Source organism: Poecilia reticulata, chromosome 11, assembly GCF_904066995.2.
Source record: "Poecilia reticulata chromosome 11, P_reticulata-male-v2, whole genome shotgun sequence".
NCBI lineage: Eukaryota > Metazoa > Chordata > Actinopteri > Cyprinodontiformes > Poeciliidae > Poecilia > Poecilia reticulata.
The window spans coordinates 22,862,924-22,882,123 of NC_088840.1; the positions used below are offsets into that span (position 1 = coordinate 22,862,924).

The window sequence follows — 19,200 nt, forward strand, 5'->3', positions numbered from 1 at the left end:
GTTTTTGCGCTTTGATGCCTTCATCCACTCAGGAAGCGAACCGTGCCACCTTCCAGCGTTCACACCTGGTTGCGAGGAAAAGCCCAGAGGAGAGCTGCTTTCTCTTTTCCGTCTGATTCTCTATTCCGACTTCAAACCCTCGCTCTTCTCCGGGGGGGTTTTCAGCTCCGAGATTTGACAGGAGACCTCCAACCATGAGGAGGCCCATTACGGCGGAGTGTGTGCTGGTCGCCTGAGGGGGGTCCCTGCTGCAGAACAGAAACAGATACACATCACTGCCGCTCTGCTGCGCCTGCAAATGCGTCTTGGAATCCTAATGTACATGAAAGACGCATGAAACCGAAGGAGGAGCTGGTCTGGGGAATGCAAAATCACATTTATCGATCCGTTTTCTGTTCCTGGCGTTAATTTAGTTTCAGATAATAGTTGGGTTTGTGGGTTTTAGAAAGTTATTCACTGCAAAAAACACAAAATCTTACCAAGTATGTTGTGTTTAGTTTCTGGTGCAAATTAGCACCAGAAACTAAACATTAGACAAACTTACATGTAACTTTTCAGCAAGATATGGAAGCTTGTTTTTAGTAAATAACTTCTTAATATTGATGAAATAATTCTAGTTCTACTGGCAGTTTATTTAATTTTTAACTAGACATTTTCCCCATGTTATAAATTAACTTATCTACCAAAAGAACAAACAATTTTCATCAATATTAAGGAATAATTTACTCAAATCAAGCTTCTTGCTGAAAACTTACTTTAAGTTTGTTTATTTCAAGTGTAATAAGACATTTGCACCGGAAACTGGGCCAAAACTCTTGGTAGGATTTTGTGTTTTTACACAAAATCCTACCTTTTTAGCTGAGTGTAGACAGAGTTGGGTAGCAACTAGTTACATTTTCTCAATTACATTTACCTGAGTAACTTTTTGAAAATTATACTTTTAGGAGTATTTTTACTCTGTACATTTTACTCTTATCTGAGTAACTTTATTATAAGTATTTCTACTCTTGATTGGGTAAAATTTAATGTTTTAACCAGAAATTCACCAGACACAGACACACCTGCAGTTTTTTTTTATTAAAGTTGAATACTTTTTTATTGAAAGAAACTGATTTTGGATTTTGTTATTTTTTGCTACTTACATGAATTATTGTCATTTTCATCCATAAAATCCCCCAAATTTCCACTTAACTTTTTTTTTGGTCTTTCTGGTAATGTAATTTTTAAATATTAAATTTGATCAGTTACTCAGTACTTACTTACCTTTTACCAAATACAATCTTTAGCAGTATAAATATGAAAACTACAGAAGATTATGGCCCGTGGAGAAGAAAAAACGAAAATCTGGCTTTAATATTCTGAGGTCAAATAACAGAATTCCCAGAAAAATGTCAAGAATTTTGACTTTTTTCCCAGGAATTCTGAATTTATTTTCTTAGAATTGACCCTCCAGAATTCTATTGATCTTAGAGGTTAAATTCAGAGAATAAAAGGTCAAAATTCCAAGAAAAAAAGTCAGAATTTTGAGAAATATTTTCAGATTTTTTCTTTTTTGTGGCCCTAATACTCCAAGTGAAAACTTGAAGAGTTGTCACTTGAAGAGTGATGCTTTCATTTGATTGATAAGATATTATGTAATTATTCAACGGTTATTTTCAAGGTTTTATTTGCTTTTCTCTCTGGACCCCATGAACCTTTACGGCGGGCCGTGTTTGGCCCGCACGCCCTTGGTTCCAGCCCCGAGTCGTACTGTTGCTCCGGGTGGTGATGTGTTTATCTTTTCTCCTAATTTCAGTGACATCTTGAGGAACAACTAAATTTCACTTCATCTTAGTGTTTGACATTTGGAGGCCGTTTCTCAGACTCACCTGTTGATGTCAGTAAAGCGGCGAGACGCCATGCCGACGTCCCTTTCTGCATCAAACCCACAAGATGTGTCGCTGGGAGGAATGTGTTTGCGTTGGTCACTTGTTTCTTCAGGTCCTCTTTAATTTGGACATTTTGACTGTAGACTTTAGCTGAAAACACCAGTTACTAAGCAACTGGCAGAGAGCCGCTGGAAACCGGCTCGTCTCATCGCTGCAGTCAAACCGATTCAACGCAGCTTTGTTCACTCTGTCCTCCAACTCTCCTGAGCCTCCTCCTGCGCCTCCTCTGCATCCTCCTCCACATGCTAAAAAAACCAAAAATGAACGCCTCACCGTCCAGGTGAACTTCACAACATGTTTGAACAAGTCTTTAAAGTCTTAATAAGTTTTGAAAATAAACATAAAGCAACAAAAACAAGTTCTTCTCCCATGAGAGACAGCAACCCTAGCATGTTGCCCAGCAGGCGGTTGATGAAATCACCTCTCCACCATCCGCCGCATCGCTGCCGACTCCTGCAGTGATGCTGGGGAGCCGCGGAGCTCGGGGATTTCTGCAACCTTCACCACATCTGAGCAGAAACCAGACTGGACGTCGAGTTACAGACGCACAGCGCTCATCAGAGGGGTTGTGGGTTTTGCCAAACATGATGCAAATCTAATCTCTCTGAAAGCAACATTTTCAGAAATATTTTCTCGCTTCTTTCACAGCAAGAAAATATGATTTCTTTGACATTTGTTCAACAAAACTGACTGAATTTAGGCAGAGTTGGGTGGTAACTAGTTACTCAGTCACATTTACTGGAGTAACTTTTTACCAAACACTTTTACTTCAGTGTAACTTTCGGATCCTCTGCCCACCTCTGCATTTGTTAGTTGGTGTGTTTCTGCTCAGATGTGACGCTTGCTGGGTGAGACAACGATCACAAAGCAGCAAGAACACAAAATGCACTTTTCTCTTTGTTAGTTTAAAGGTCCTGGCAGAAAAAAGGTTTCAGAGCCAAATCAAAACCTCTGACGTTTGACAATTTGACGTTCCTGTTGCCCTTTAAGTTAAAGTTATGTTTCTGTGTAAAAATCTTCAAGTTGTGCAAATACAATTGATGTCTACATGCACTATGTGTCTTTAGGTAATTATGTTTGGCAAACTTTATCCACGTTTGGGGTGTTGCTTTGGGAACACCCCAATTACTGCAAGGAAATATGGTTAAGTAAGAGAAATTGGAAAAGGCAAAATAAGTAGTATTTTGAGGAATTTTTAAAATTAGCGTTATAAAGTAGTTTAAGAGATTTTTTAAAATTATTTTAGTGTGTTCCATGTCTTTGTATTTTTGTGTTTTTATGATGTAAAGCACTTTGAACGGCCTTGTTGCTTAAATGTGCTGTACAAATAAACTGGATTGATTGATTGACATGCAAAAACACAAAATATTACCGAGTATTTTTTTTTCTCTAGTTCTTTTTACAAATATCTTGGCAAACTTGAAATGAGACAAAACTAACCGACAAGTAACTTTTTAGCAAGATACAGAGGCTTTTTTAAAAGTAAATAATTCTTTGATATTTATGAAACAATTCTAGTTTCATTGGCGAAGAGAACTAAAGCCGTTACCTAGCAACCCCAGCCAAGCCCAGCCCGTTTCCTAGCAACCAGTTCTAGTTGCACTGGCGGATTCTTTCACTTTAAAACAAGACATTTTGCTCGTGTTACAAGTGAAATAATCTGCCAGTGGAACGTTTTTATCAATATTGTCCCATTGACAAATTATTTAACTTATATTATTTACTTAAAACAAAAAGTTACTTTCAAGTTATATTTGTCTTATTTGAATTTTGCGAAGATATTAGACCAAAATTACTTGTTTTTGTAGAGTGATGTTTTTTTTTTTTACCCAAAGCTGATTCAGCTGATTGTGATTTATTCTACTAATAGTTAATTACATTTTGCTCTGGTTGATTTGTAGAACAAACAGAAGTAAGAAAATGTGCATTAGTGTTGGTGCCGTCATTGGTCAATGTGATCGTTGCCTCAGTTTACGCATTGAGTTGTCAGGGTTGCTGCCTCTCAGGCTGCCTGTCAGGAAATCCGGTAATCGAACGTGTCCTTCTCCATGTAGTCCGTCCAGGTAGACGACGGCATGCTGCGGTACGGGTCCAAAAGGATCCGGAAGCAGCGGACGATCAGTAGGCCGAGAAAAATGAAGAGGATGAGGACGAAGACGAAAGCAGCCCTCTGTTCGAGCGTGAGGAAGGAGGCGGAGGAAGAGGAAGAGGAGGAGGGGAAGTCCGATTCAGAGGCTGAGAAGGTGCTGCTGTAGAGGTCGTCCGCCATGTTCAGACGATGGTTCTGATTGGTTCAGTTCGGGAACATCCTCATCTGTCCACTGAAAACCATCTTTACAGCAGAGGAGTCAAATTGATTGAGATTTCTGCAAAGAAGAACAATATGTTATTTTTACTGTAAATACGAACAAATTTGAGAAACACTGCGTATAAACTTTTAAACAGAAAAAAAAAATCTTAAATAGCAGATCACTAATTTTCAGACATTCTTCTGACACAAAAAGATTGTTAAATATTGATTGTTAATTTGTGAGCATAAAGTTTCTTGAGTAAGAGAAGTAAGGAAAGTTTGTGTATTACTTAATTTTACAGTTTTAAAAAATGGAAGCCTTTTTTTTTCTTGGTGTCTGAGCCAAATGAATGATCAGTTGTGAGTATTTTGAATCGATTCAGCCACTCTACGTGTAGTATTTACTTGTAGTGGATTTTTACAGGTCAAACGTCATACTGTGAGGAAAAGTACTGCAACTGATAATGTTTAGAAAGTGAGACTTTATGCTGCTTCCATTCACTACTGCTATGTTTCTACTCAGAATATTAACCAAAGTTATTCTGCTGACATATGCAGCGTTTCCATCACAAATGTGCAAAAAATGTCACTCAGTCACTCATGTCAATAAAACACAATTTTAGCAATTGCAATGTTTTTTTATTTAGATCCGTGTGCATCAGAAATGGCTCAGAAAATCCAATTAACTTGAAAACTTCCAAATTTTTTGTTTTCTGAAATACAATTTCTGTCTAAAAGTGTAGCTGAAGGCTTTAATGTCGCCATTTTTGTCTCAGAGTGTCATCTTTTTATTTTGGTGTTGGTTGTGTTTTGCTAAATTTATTTATGGTTCCTTTTTTTAAAAAAAAAAGTATTGACTTATGACATGGAAAAAAAATCTACAAGCCTGAAAAAAGCAATAAAAGCAAACAATAAAAAACAAACAAACTTATATTTCCTTAAGAGATTACAATGAAAAATAAAATCACTGAGTTAAATGTATAAATTAAACAAGAATAAATCAGATTCTGCTTTTCATACAAAGTATGAGGAAATATTTGAGTTTTTTTTAATATAAAACACATTTCATTTAACTTCTTTCAGTTTCACAAGGTGTAAATCTGTCATACATGATGTTGATACAGAGATAATAATGCAAATGTCTGCAATGACAATTACTCAAAATGTCTCAAAGCAACAAAGAAAATGGTTTTCCTCAGTACACAGAGAGAAATGATAAAAAGTAAGAAAGAAAAATACACCCCATTTACATGTAAATTGATTTTTATTCTTGTTGCAGTGAGAAGTCAGCGCAGGAACTAAATGCAGGACTGAACAAGCAGGAGGTCAGAGCTGAATACTAATGAACTTCATGTCACAAAAACAAAACCTGAGGCGCTGCCAAAGCAGCGAGTCGGCCGACAGAAACATGCAACATGAAGTTAGACGCCTGCAGGAAAACAAGGCTGTGCAGCCACAAAGCTGGGGATCTGAAAAACCGCTGAACGAGGAACCAGGAGGATAAGGGAGCGACAACAGGTGAGTTTATGAGGAACGGTGCAGGTAGACGATCTGAGGCAGAGGGAATACGCCAGCACATGGGAGAAGAAATAAAATTCAGATAAAGAGACACTGAAATCAGGAGCTAGGAACTGATCAGAGCAAAAAGAAAACCCAAACTCTTCTTTCTGGCAGACATGAAGAAAAAGAGCAGAATTCCCCAGACCACTGAGGCTGGCTTTAGAAGGCCTCTGAATAATTTATGCTAATATTTCTGTCTCAAAAAACAACTATTTTTTCTTATTGCTTTCATTTTCACAGTTTGACTTCATAAAATCATTCTCACTGAACATATTAAAGCTGCAGCCTGTAACTTTTATAAAAAGGAAAGTTAAAACTGTCACTATCTTTTGTCAGTGTGTAAAAAATACATTTCCTCCACTGCCTCTCGTGCTACAACACCCGTTTTTGACTGATCGCGGTTAAAAACAACCAGTCGGTAGGAGTACCTTAGCGATGTCAATCATGCTTGTGTACGCGCAGTTTAATGTGGTCATGCTCAAAAGTGAATGAAAAGAGTCGACCCCCCGTTTTTTGCCCTTTCGGTGCTCAGCTCTCACTCTCAGTGGCTCCGCCCTGCTCAGAACTTTGTTTTGATTGGCAACATTATATTTACCTGCTGGCTCCGTTTCTGTCATGAATCTGATTGGTAGATTTCTTTTTTCAGCCTTTTGTTCATTTGTTTTGGTGTTTCAGTACAAAAGGCTTAATTTTGTAACAAAACAAACATAAAATTAGGCAAGTGGAAGGCTTCTCATAAAAACAAAATTATTTTTTAACATACAAAACATTCAGATTTGCCAAGTTAAGCTGAAATATGAGGCGACAGACGATAATCCGTTTATCCGCCGTCAACAGAGGCCGTGCTAACTAGCCTTAGCATTCAGGACAGGCCATGCTAGCTGTATCATTGCAGAGAGCAGGTGGGGTGTAAAGGCGCGCATGATTGACAGCGCTAAGACCCTCCGCTTAGCTCTGATTGGCTGTTTCTAGTTCATAAATAAAGAGCGTTTCGAAGCTGAAAGACTCGTCTTTTGTAGAGCCGGTTCTCTTCCAGGTTTCTGTTCCAGGAAAACTGTCCATCTGCCGTCACCAGTGGCCATGCTAACTATTCTGAGCATTCCTGGCTATCAGGGAAAAGCTGTGAGCAAGAGGGAGGGTTTAAGCAGCCCCTACACAAAATTATTTACAGCGCTAAGGTTCTCCTAGAGCAGGGATGTCAAAGTCAAATACACAGAGGGCCAAAAAAACAAATTTGCTACAAGCCGAGGGCCGGACTGGTTTAATGTTTATTAAAACATATTGAAATGATTGCACATAGCCTATTGAACCAAGACCTAACAGAGTGTATTATTTAACGATTAAATGAATAAAGCAATATTTTGTTATGGCTCTGTCAGTAACTTCAAGGGAAAACATTTTTCAAGAGGCAAACGGCAACAAATTTAATTGTTTTTAAAAACAAAATATGTTTCTTAATATCAAGATAAATGCATAAATCAAAGTGCATGCATTATAAACTGAAAATGCATTACTGTGCTGCTCTATGATCCTACCGATCACTGCTTTCAAATAGTAAAGTAAAAAAATAAATCAAATCAGTTGTATTCTTTCTCATGGCTCTTCAATTTTACCTGAATCCATTCAACTGAAAAATAAATACAAAAAAATAAAATAAAATACAAAAATATATGGCACACAGACAAAACAATACTTCATTCAAAGAAAAATCACGTCTTGTAGAAACAAATGTAAAAATTTAACTGAAACTTATAAACTGAAAATACGTTACTGCTCTGTGATGCTCACTTGTCTGAGGCTGAGCCTGATACTTGGAGGTGTCTCATCTTTTGTACAAGTTCATCAATGTTCGGGGTGAGGCTCTGAGCTGATGAATAATGAAGCCGTTTGGGCGCGCTGTAGTCACTTCGCGGGCTACCGTTGCATTATGGGAAATGTAGTGTTTGCAGGCAAAACACGAGCGGGCGGCTCTGGCTTGCGGGCCGGTTCTCATAGTAATTAAATATCATTCAGGGGGCCATAGATAATTGATTTGCGGGCCGGATGTGGCCCGCGGGCCTTGACTTTGACATATGTGTCCTAGAGGCTCCAATTGATATTTTCACAGATTATCCGTCTCGTACCGTACTGCCATGACAGTGACAGTTTTATCAAATATGTGAAAAACATTTATTCTTTTAATAAAACTTACTGCAGCTTTAAAGATTAATTTATTTTTTAATAAACTGAAGTTTTCAGTTCTTTATTTTCCAAGTTAATTCCTGATCCTAAGTATCTCATTCTGACGCTCCTGATAAATGTGGTTGTTTCTTCGTTTCCTCAGACTAAAATCTTACGACCCATGAACTGGTTTTTGGTGCTTTGGTAGCTCTGGTCCCAGTTTAATGCAACTGGGTGGAGGATTGTTGGGTTTATTGTGATTTTTTCTAAATAAATTGGTTTGTTGTGCAGATTTGCACCCGCTTGCTCCAGTAGGTTCTGTTAAATGGAGCCAACCTTTGTCCTCTTTGAGCATAATGGTTATTTTCTGCAGCAGCATGGAGTGCTTTCAGTGTTCTCAGAAAGCCAAGCTGTTTCTTTAAGTCGTGTCTTTCAAACTTCATTTTTCCCCTCACACTGTTGTTCTCTTCCCAGCAGTCTGTGGGTGGGATTGTGGGTGTCGTTAGTTTTAAACGCATCGTTTTGGCAAGAAGCTTTTTATTTCCTTCCCACATGGAGATTAAAGCCAAACTCAATTGGCTTTAAATTTTGTCATCTCTTTTTCAGGCTCGGTTTGGAGCTCCAAAATCAGAAGGTGAGAAATTAAATGAACATTAAGCCGTTTACATGCACAAACAGATGGATTAGAGGGGATTTTGTCCTCTTGAACCTCAAGTTTGTGTCTGGTAAGTAAAAGGAATAAAGGCATTTTCTAGAGTTTTCTGTTTGGACTCACTGTCCAACATGTCCTGCAAGGTGAACTTAAACCTCTGCAAAAATTACCACATAGGCTTTTAATATAAAATGTCATGAAATATCACTTTACATGCGTCACGTAACGCTAAACTTGATTAGTTTGAACAAGACGAGCGCAGAACGTCTGTGAAGGATTTGCTGAGTCTGTGTATTCAAACTCCCTCCTGCCATCCTCGTTAATATTTCACTGCTGGTCTTTCTCTCGTTCCTCATTTTCATTCCGTTCACCTTCAAGTTCCCCAACTTGTTCAAGAACAAAACAAAGGAGAAACCCCTGAAAGACGGCTCCGGTGCGTCAGAGTGGAGTTAATCCCTTAAAACTGATGTTTATCACATCATGTAGTTATTTACACTCTGTGCTGTTTTCTGCTGATTCATCATAACGGAGGTTAAACACACACACACACACACACACACACACACACACACACACACACACACACACACACACACACACACACACACACACACACACACACACACTGGAGGATATAAAGTACCAGAGTCCCTCCAGGCTGCAGCTGCTGCCTCAGAAAATGCGTGAAAGCTGAAAAAAAAAAAAGTAATTAGATTTGATGGAACAAATCATGCTGACCTCAGAAGTGTCACTCTAGCCGTAAAGACTCATCGCAGCCAAGCGAAGCCCGGAGCCTTTGAAGAACCATCTGCGTAAAATCAAAGAAATGTAGAAAAGTTCTGGGAGAAGTTCAGAACCGGGCTGAGCTCGCTGTTCTTCTTCAATCTGTGTCAAAGTGATCCTGAGGCTGCGGTTCTGCTGTGGTTCTGCCGTGACACGATGGGCAAGTTGTGCTAATGGGGAAGTTAAAGGGTCAATCCGCTGATTTTATACGTCAAGGTCAGTTTGCTCAGCTTGCCTGGTTTAACTCTGTTGATACTGCTGACTTAACAAAACTTACATTTCCTTTTAAGAAAAATATATTTCTGAAAAATGTCTCCATGTCATGACAGTTTGTTATGATTCAGATAATCTGTGAAAATATCAATCTTCTCGGTCTCCTCCTTGAGCTACGACTGCCATCTGAAGAAAAGAACCGCTCCCGACCAAAAACAGCCAATCAGAGCCAGGAGGAGGGTCTTAGCGCCGTCAATAAACCTTGTGTACTCGCTGAAAACAATTTACTGTTACAGGAAAACCATTTATCATGAGCGGTGGCTATGCTAACTAGCATTAGCATTCACGACAGCCTCTGATGTCGTGAATGGTAGTGTAGAGGCGAGCATTTAAAAACAAGTCTATTTAAAAAACAAATTTAATTGAGGAGTTTGGAAAAATATGCGTAAGACTAGGACTACAATTGGTATGTTTTCAAACAGTGTTGACAACGCAGAGCAGAAGATAAAAACATTATTTTAATAATACAATAATTGACTAAATAATGTCATGAATTAGGAGTCAATAACCGTTTGATTCTTTAAACCACAGAATCTGATTGGAGTTATGATCCACTTGTAAACAAAATGCCTCATAGAGAAATCAGTGAGCCGTTTCTGATAAGAGCTCCATATTTGTTTCTACAGTTTATAACATCATTGGTTGAAGATATTCAGTGCATGTCAAGGCAGCTGAGGCCTCCTGAAGCTTTTCACTGTTAAAACTGAGTGGGAGTGCAGTGGGAGCGCAGGAGTGGGAGACGGCGAGGACGTCAGTCTGCGTGGGAACCGGCTTCTGCAGCAGACACTTAACCTGAACAAGCTCCTTCTTTCTTATTTTAATTACATTCACCACTCCAGGTGTGATTTTAATTTGAAGGCATTTCAAAGTGTTCAGGATTGATTCATCAATAAACTGAAAAACAATGTTTAACAGGAGAAGATCAGTGATTTAAATTAAACAAAAAAAGCCCCCATACTTTTCCGCATTTTAAACTGCATCTTAACTTTTCTTTTTGAAATGGGATTGCAGAGCAATGTATATTCAGATAAAACTCAAATTATGCCATTTGGCCTCGGCTCACGCTCATCACTTCCACACAAACACAGTAAATAAAGCAGGAAAAACTTCTGTTCACTGGATCCGAGAAAAGAAAGATGCCTAAGCTTCATGTAATGCAGATATAGAAAAACAATAAGCTTGAGTTTACCGTCAGAGAGAGGGAGAAGAAACTTAAAACACAAGACGAGAGAAGAATATATAGCGGAAGGCACAAAATTCAGAGTTGAAAATAAAATACTGTCGGCTGTACGAGACGCTGCTCTGTGCTAGACTCTTGTTTGTTTCTTCACTGTCACAGTTTGTATTAGACAGACAAACAGATGTGCTATAAGCCCCAGAAAACAAATTATTTTCTCACAGTCGTATAAAACAACTACCTGTAAAAGAATAAACATGATATTAAAGTTTATCACAGTATTTGAAGATTATTTGTATCACAAGTTTTTGTTCTTCCATTTGACGCAGTTTTTGTTCTTCCATTTGGGGCTAAACCCAAAACAACCAAACATTAAATTTACTTAAAAAACTAAAGTTAATGTTTTCTTGGTGTCTGTAAAATGAACAACCTCAAAAATCTGCCAGTGGAACTAAAACTGGGTTGCTAAGTAACGGGCTGGGCTTGGCTGGGGTTGCTAGGTAACGGGCTGGGCTTGGCTGGGGTTGCTAGGTAACAGCGCAATGCCCTTTGCCAGTGGAACAAGAACTTTTTCATCAATATTAAGGAATTATTTACTTTAAAAAAAGCCTTTATATCTTGCTAAAAAGTTACTTGTAAGTTACAGATATTTGCACTAGAAACTAGACTACAAATACTCTGTTTTTGCAGTGTATTTATTATTTTTATATATATATATATATATATATATATATATATATATATATATATATATATCTTTAACGTTAAGGAGTGTTTGTGTCTTGTTATATGTGTTTTTAGCAGTGTTCTACTTTCCTCCATGTTTTTAAATGAAATATTAAAATAAATACTAAATGTGTTTGCAATGGGGGGCGTTGTTGGCCCAAGACACCAAGCAGGTTAGGACCACACCTGCGTGCTAGCTCTTAATCTGCTGAATGATTTAAACTAAATCTGAGGTGTTAATCTGAGAGACGGAAAGAACAAAGCTTTCTATGAAATCAGCTTGTGATGAAGCCGCCTCTTCTGTTCGCCATCAACTGGACCGACCGTTTGGGTCAATGGTCTGCAGAACCGAGGAACAACAACACGTTTTCTTTAAGCTCTTAAAGAGACGTAGAGCGCTGGAGCTCAAGAGTGTTTAGTAAAAAAGAAAACTGCGCTGTAATGTGGTGTGGTAATCTTTACAATCTCTCTGTTATTGATATATGTGAAAACCCGCAACGGTTGCAACCGTCTAGTTAATATTGAATTTTTTTTAGCAAACCAGATGTCACTAGTTTCAGATGCTGTAAATTTAATGAATCAATTTGCAGAAGTTAAATTTTTTATTTCAGGAAGCCAAGACAAGAGGAAGAACAATGAATAAAACTTTGGATTATTCATTCGATCAATTTACTGCTCCGCTGTTTCTACAGTGTGTGTGTGTGTGTGTTTGTCCGGCTTTCATGCAAGACAGAATTCAATTAGAAGATGATGTAGTTTCACTGAGCCTCCAGTTTGGATTTGACGGCACAGAGATGATGGAGTTTTATTCATGCAATTAACAATTCATTTCTTACCCTCACACACACATTCAGACGTCTGTTCTGCACACACACACATGCACACACACACACACGCACACGCACGCACGCACACACACACACACACACACACACACACACACACACACACACACACACACACACACACACACACACACACACACACACACACACATTCAGACGTCTGTTCTGCACACATAAACACCAAAGTGTGACGTGCTCCAGTATAGAGACTATTTATTTGTGATGCCAAAACAGCATTTTAGATGTTTTTTTTTTTTTTTTACTAATTATCTATATGCAAGAATTAAATCTGTAGTATTTTGTAGAGAACAAAACTGAATTTTAGAATTTAAAGCACTGAAAATATATCACATTTTGCAAATTAACACACAAAGTTTTCTTTTTAATAACCCATTAATGACATTGTGGTCATTTTTATTCCACTTTCTTTATCTTGCCATGCAGGTTTGTGGAAAATAAATAGATGAATGAAGTAAGAAGCAGGATTTTTTTCTCATTTTTGTGAATTTAGGATAAATGTTAAATATGGTACATTTCTGATCGTTTTCCTCCAAATTTTCCTCTGAGATTGTTTAAGATGTTTGCAAGCCTGATTTATTTTTATTTTCCCTCCCTGCTACATTAATTGGTGTGTATTTCTTCACAGTGTGCACATCATACTGGTAGTGTCTTTTCTTAGCTTTGCAGTTTTTTCCAAACTTTTTTCTTTACACAATTCAAACTTGTTTTAAACATTTCTTTCTTGTTTCTCTTAAAAATTATAATCAAAATTCCCTGATTTGTGTTAACTTCACAATCAGTCTTCCCCACCATCATCGCAAATAAAGTGATTGAATCAGAAGCAAAGAAATTCAGGGACAGAAATAAATTAAATCTAACAGAATAAAGAGTTTTTTATTCTGACTTTGGTTGATTTTTCATCAGACAGGAAAACCCTGCAGCTGGAGTGAGATTCAGGTTGACGAAGCACACAGATGCTAAAGTGGACATAAAGATGATTTGAATCGACATGAAATTAACCGCTTTACTAAAATTAATTACTCATAACAACAGCTCAAGAAATAGTGAAAACATGACAGTGTTTATAGTGCAAATACCCGGTACTGTACAACATCTCCCAGAAGTCAGTGTTTTCTAAACAACACACAGGTGTGACCCCAGGCTTTTCTTTATCAGCCGATCTGAAAAAAAAAATCTGAAAAAAACTTAATACAGAAGAGGATTACGGCCAAAAAAACCCCGATCCAGAAAGGTTTTCATTAGAATTCTGAGGAAAAAGTCAAAATTCTTTGAAAAACGTCGGAATTCTGAGAAAAAAATTCAAAATTATCAGAGAAAATAATTCTGAGAAAGAAATCTTAATTCGGAGAAAAAAAGAATTCTGAGAAAAAAAAGGTCAGAGTTCTTTGTTTTCTATTGTCCCTAATTGTCTTCCGTAGAGTTAGCATTGTCTCCACTGTAATTGTGACGATCTCTCTGTTCTATTTAATGCAAAGCAGCTGCTGTGAAATACAGTATTAATATTTGGAGGAAATACATTCATTACTTTAACACCTACTTAAAATACAGGCACCATTAATATTACATTGCTCAAAAACTGAAATATTAAAATAAACATTGATTCCACAACCTGTGTTTACCAGCCGAGTTTCTCTTCTTGTCCTTTGAGTATATTTTTATGTTTGTCTCTTTAGCTCACTGTACACTCTGGGCTATTTAAAGGCGCAGTACAGCCTTCTCAGCATGTGATGCTGCTGCAGCCTTGAATGACAACAACCCCCTGACTTTTCCTGCAGGCAGAAACTGAACAACCACTGCAACATCACAGCTTTCACACAGAGAGAAAGTGCTGCGTGGACCTCCTGCTGCATCAGAGAACCTACACATATTCCCTCTGACTGCACCGTTAAGGCCCGACACGAGGAGCGAGCAGCTATGAAACGCACACAGACGTCTCTGTCTTCCCGGATAAGAAGCAGCTGTCTGCCTGTCAGCAGCGCCTGGACAAGAGACACTTTCTGAAAGTCAAAGACGCAATCATGTAAATCAGGACACAGTTGAAGTCCCCAGCCTGAGGAATCAGAAATACAGAAAGAAACAGAGCCGGACGGCAACCAGTGAACAGTTATTAGGCAACATGCAGCACATAACGGCTTCGACGCAATCTCTGTACAGCAACTAAGAGCCAAAATCAGTTCTCATTCGCTGCTTTTCCATTACAAATGTACGTAAAACTTTGTCTATATTCCCACACATTTTCACATTCGCGGTAATAAGAAAGGCACTTAAAATCACACGTGAAAAAGTTTCTTCATGCATCAAGTCATTAAAGAAACATGAACCTCCAACTACTTCCTGTTTTCGTCTTCTTTGTCTTTTCCACCAGTAGTAACATCCGGTTGTTGATTTGAAAATAGTTTTTTTTAATATATGTATATTTGGGTTTCCGTTAAGCAAATTTGCCATCGTAAATGGCCAATAAAAATGCAGATAACGATGTAGATGTGTGAGGAGAAATGCGTCATTGCGTTCTGCCAAACTCGACACCAGGCCCAGGTTAAAATATTTTATTATTTAAATAATCTTTATTGATCAGATGGGAAGTCTAAAACAAGCAAATGAAGGAGGTACACAACACTTACATAAAAACACAAAAATACAACACTTACCCTACTTTAAAGGTATCTTAAATACCTGCTAAATGATTGAATTTAGCACTTTAGTATGTTAGCATTAATTTCCGCTAAATACTATGTTGGTATAGTGTTTTAGCTTGTACAACCAAGAAGAATGCAGCATGTGGTTTCTGGATGGTAAGTGAACAACAAAAATCGTCTTTTCCAGCAGCCATTGTACAGAGATACAGCAGTAAAACCAGCTGACCAAACATGCTGGAGCTCAACATGGGTTGCTAGGTAACGAGCTGGGCTCAGCTGGGGTTGCTAGGTGATTTGTGACGTTACATTCTGAAGGTTTTGAACACCAAAAACATTAGCTCAATGCCAAATATCAGCTGGCTGTTTTTAGAAGCAACAGAAACAAAAATAGAAGTACAAAAACAAACAAAGTATGAATTTAGCATAATAGATCCTCTTTAAACTTCTCCACAATTTTATCCCTGATATTCTGTGAGCTACGGTTCACAGTCCTGAGTTGTGAATATTTACAACTCTAGTTACATAAAGCAAACAGCATTCACTCTTCGAGGAACACTTGTACATTAACGCTGAAGCCGAAGGCAGCAAATAAGCTTTTATTTACATGCACTGCTGCAGCCTGAGCCTTAAGCCCATATTAACCTTTAATTCATTAAAAAAAAACAACTGAAATATACACAGATAACACTTCAACCTTAATTGGTTTGAACATCACTCCTAAGTAAGTCGATGTGAGGCTATTTGAATTACTAAAAAGGTGAGTAAATCGCTTCACAACAACCCCTGTGCATTAACCTCCATAATTTATTTTTATGCATGCAAAATTTCAAACACACAGATTAACAATGACTTCATTTTTCCCATTAGCATCAGACTGCTTAGCACCAAATATGTCACCAAGCAATGTCATGGGTTAATAGGCGTATGAAATGTGCTGTGTGTGTGTGTGTGTGTGTGTGTGTGTGTGTGTGTGCGTGCTGTGGATTAGCCCAGGCTGCGATTTGTCAGCAGACTCTGTGCGAGTCAACACTTGAACTTTGTTCCCCTCCGTCGGGAAAAGTCGGATTTGTTGCCAGCTGCTTCTGACAAATGGCTGCTAAATCCCAGCAAGGTGTTTTTTCTAAGTGTTACTGTAACCAGAGCGATTCTTCACCAGGCGAAGGAACGAAGCTAGAGGAGTTATAGTAACTCCTGCAAGTATGAGCAGTGACACCCACTCAGGTTTTATTAAAAATATGGAATTATCAAGTTGTTCATATTAGAAATATTGAATATTTTGTTTCACTTCCACAAAAATTGCAACTGCATAAAGAAGTAATTAGAAAAAGACAAAGGTCAGATTAAAGCTGTTTATTTTAAACAGAAATTCCAGGAAAACGATAATATCTAATAATCTGTGACCGTTTGCTCAAATCTGAGGATGCATTTTCAGAGATTACTCTCAAAATTTCTGAGCTTTTTGGCAAAAATGTTGCATCGTTCTGTGCAGTCCTGACGTCAAGCTTTCTTTTTTTACAATCCGTCCGTCCAGAACAAAAGCGGTTTAAATTGTTTTCGTTACCCGACGCTCGCATCGTCAGCTCTGCCCAGAAGGTGTTTTGCAATTAAAAAACTTGTAAATGAGGTGATTGTTGAATTAACATTTTTAAATAATTTAGCATTTTTTGACAACAAAAAGAAAAAACTGTTAATGGAAGAAACCATGTTCCAAAATTGCCCTTATTAAAATGCAGCACAAAGAAGAGGATCAGCAAGCAGATGTAATTTAGACCGCAGGGAGCAGATTGCAAATAATATGGAATAATTTCTAATAATATGCTAATTGGCACAGAACAGCATCCATATCATTGTTGTTCAATAATTTATTATAATGAGTGATGAGTGAAGGTGCTGCTATTTGCTTTTCCATACCTCTTTTATTGTCCTAATTCATTTCCTTTTATATTTTTATTATATTTTTATCTTTTCTAATATTTATTGCTTAGTTGTTTCTGTTGATTCTGCTGCTGGAAATTTCCAAATTTCCCAGAGGAAGCTTCCTGGAGGATTAAGAAAGTTCAATCCAATTTAATTTATTAAGTTTTTAAGAATAAATCCTGGATATTTCAGTTCACTTTTTGTTCTTCATGAATAAAACCATCAGTTGAAAACTGTATTTTTCATTTAATCAGGATATATTTGTCTGCTTTTGATCATGTGTTACAAAAGAAGGAGAAATACTTTTTCACTGCACAGTATTTAGAAATGTCAGAAAAAACACATTTACCTCTCCTTATAAAGAGACTTTATCTTTTGTTTTATAATATCGAATGATGACGTGATACCAGAGGTGGGCAGAGTACGCAAAAATCCTAGTAACGTAAGAATAACACTACTTCAAGTAAAAGTAAAAATAAAATATTTGGGAGAAATCTACTCAAGCGCTGATTTAATATATAAGAATCACATACTCAGATGCACCAAAATATACAGTTAAGTGGAAATTTTTGTATTTTAAAGACCAAAATGACAATAATTCAGATAAAAAACAAAAAACAGCAAAATCGGGGAAAATAAAAATTTTCAGTTTCTTTCAATATAAACTTGTGAAACAAAGTTTCACAAGTTTATATTGAACTTGTGAAACTTCACAAGTTCAATATAAACTTGTGATAGGCGTTCCAATAGTTGAATTCCTAATTCAGCTATTGGGAATTCAACTATTCCCAATAGTTGAATGTGGGACATTCAACCATTTATATTCAGAGATGGTGTGTGTCTGGTCAATATTTGGTTAAAACATGTTTGTTTCTCATTTAGTGGGTAGAAAACCCAGAAATTTTACTCAAGTAAGAGTAAAAATACTTCATAATAAAATTACTCAATTCAAAGTAAGAAGAACAGAGTATTAAAATTACTCCTAAAGGTAAATTTCTTTTCAGAAAAATTACTCAAACCGATGTAACTACCCAACTCTGCATAATATAACTTCAAACTCCAAATCGTAGAAGGGTCAGTCAGGGCCTAAAATTCATGTTGGCACACACACACACGCACGCACGCACACACACACACACAGAAGCAGAGAGTCTGTTAACCAGATTGTAGCTCAGCGCCGCCTCATCGATGCAGAGCGGTCCAAACTGTGCTTGTGATGAAACGACGCTCCATCATCATCACCATTACATAACAATTGCTATTGACTGCTGTTGCTTTCTTATTACTGACAAGCATATCTTCATAGGTGTGTGTGTGTGTGTGCGTGTGTGTGTGTGTGTGTGAATGACTCATCTTGTGGGACATTCAACTATTTATATTCAGAGATTTTGGGGGGGAAATAAGATCCACCCAGCTATCAGCCTGCAGGAAGGGGATTATTTAAAGACAAGTAGCGTTTCCAGGAAAGGCGCAGAAAGTACCTCTGCATGTCAGTTAAATGTCAAACACAACAACGCCACTTCAGCTACATGACTCACAATCTTCATGTCTCCGTCTTTACGGTTTAGAGCCGGAGAACCAGGTGGCCCTGAAAGCTGCAGTTTTAGATTAACAGACAAAAAAATAAAAATGTGCCTCTCAGGCCATTTTACCTCCTCTCAGTGTTTTTTTTTATGATTGCCACAATGGGCTCTCAGAGATTATAACCATGGCGACAGAAAGAAACAGCAAAAGCAATAACGGCCCTCTTGGTGAGAAAGAGCAACAGGTTTTTCAGATATTAGAAAACAAAACTGTCCACAAACACAAACGGGTAACACTGTATTTGAACTGGTCATAAATATGACTAAACACGAAGGAGTCTTCATAAATGTTTACGACTACTGTCATGATCTTTTAATGCAAATTTTAGAGCTGTTGTAAACCGATTATTTTAGTAATCGAGTATCAATTATTCTGATGATTAATTGAGTAATGAAATAAAATGTGATAAAATATTGGTAAATTCTATCACAACAGCAGTGTTACTATTGGATATCAACATCAACTCAAATTTTCATGTTTGAGCTTCTCTACAATAACTTTTCTGTAGATTAGAAAAATTTACCTGTAACAACAACAGCTCACTTTCTAAGTTAACCTGAAAAAATACGCTCATAAAAATGTCTGTACTCCAGCTTTAGTTTATGTATTCAGTCAGTTTAATAGATGAACTCTCACGTTGTAGCTTTT

General features: G+C 37.5%; 3 long non-coding RNA genes across 4 annotated transcripts in view; 2 read left to right on the plus strand and 1 right to left on the minus strand.

Annotated features, from left to right (window-relative positions):
• The window catches only part of LOC103472538 (uncharacterized), a 42,254-nt gene that overhangs the window by 7,239 nt on the left and 15,815 nt on the right, over positions 1–19,200 (minus strand). The window contains exons 3-4 of one of the 2 annotated variants that reach the window (XR_014089758.1): positions 1,869–4,294; positions 66–248 (exon numbers count right to left, since the gene is read on the minus strand). This is a non-coding gene — a long non-coding RNA (uncharacterized LOC103472538). Of the gene's footprint in view, positions 1–65; positions 249–1,868; positions 4,295–19,200 lie in introns of those variants that run through there. The other variant, XR_014089757.1, reaches the window with a different exon arrangement.
• Positions 4,301–14,745, plus strand: LOC103472537 (uncharacterized). Its single transcript, XR_534885.3, has 3 exons — positions 4,301–5,736; positions 8,545–8,572; positions 14,191–14,745. It is a non-coding gene; the product is annotated as an uncharacterized LOC103472537 (long non-coding RNA).
• On the plus strand, positions 8,580–10,558 carry LOC145553722 (uncharacterized). Its single transcript, XR_014089760.1, has 2 exons — positions 8,580–9,589; positions 10,273–10,558. It is a non-coding gene; the product is annotated as an uncharacterized LOC145553722 (long non-coding RNA).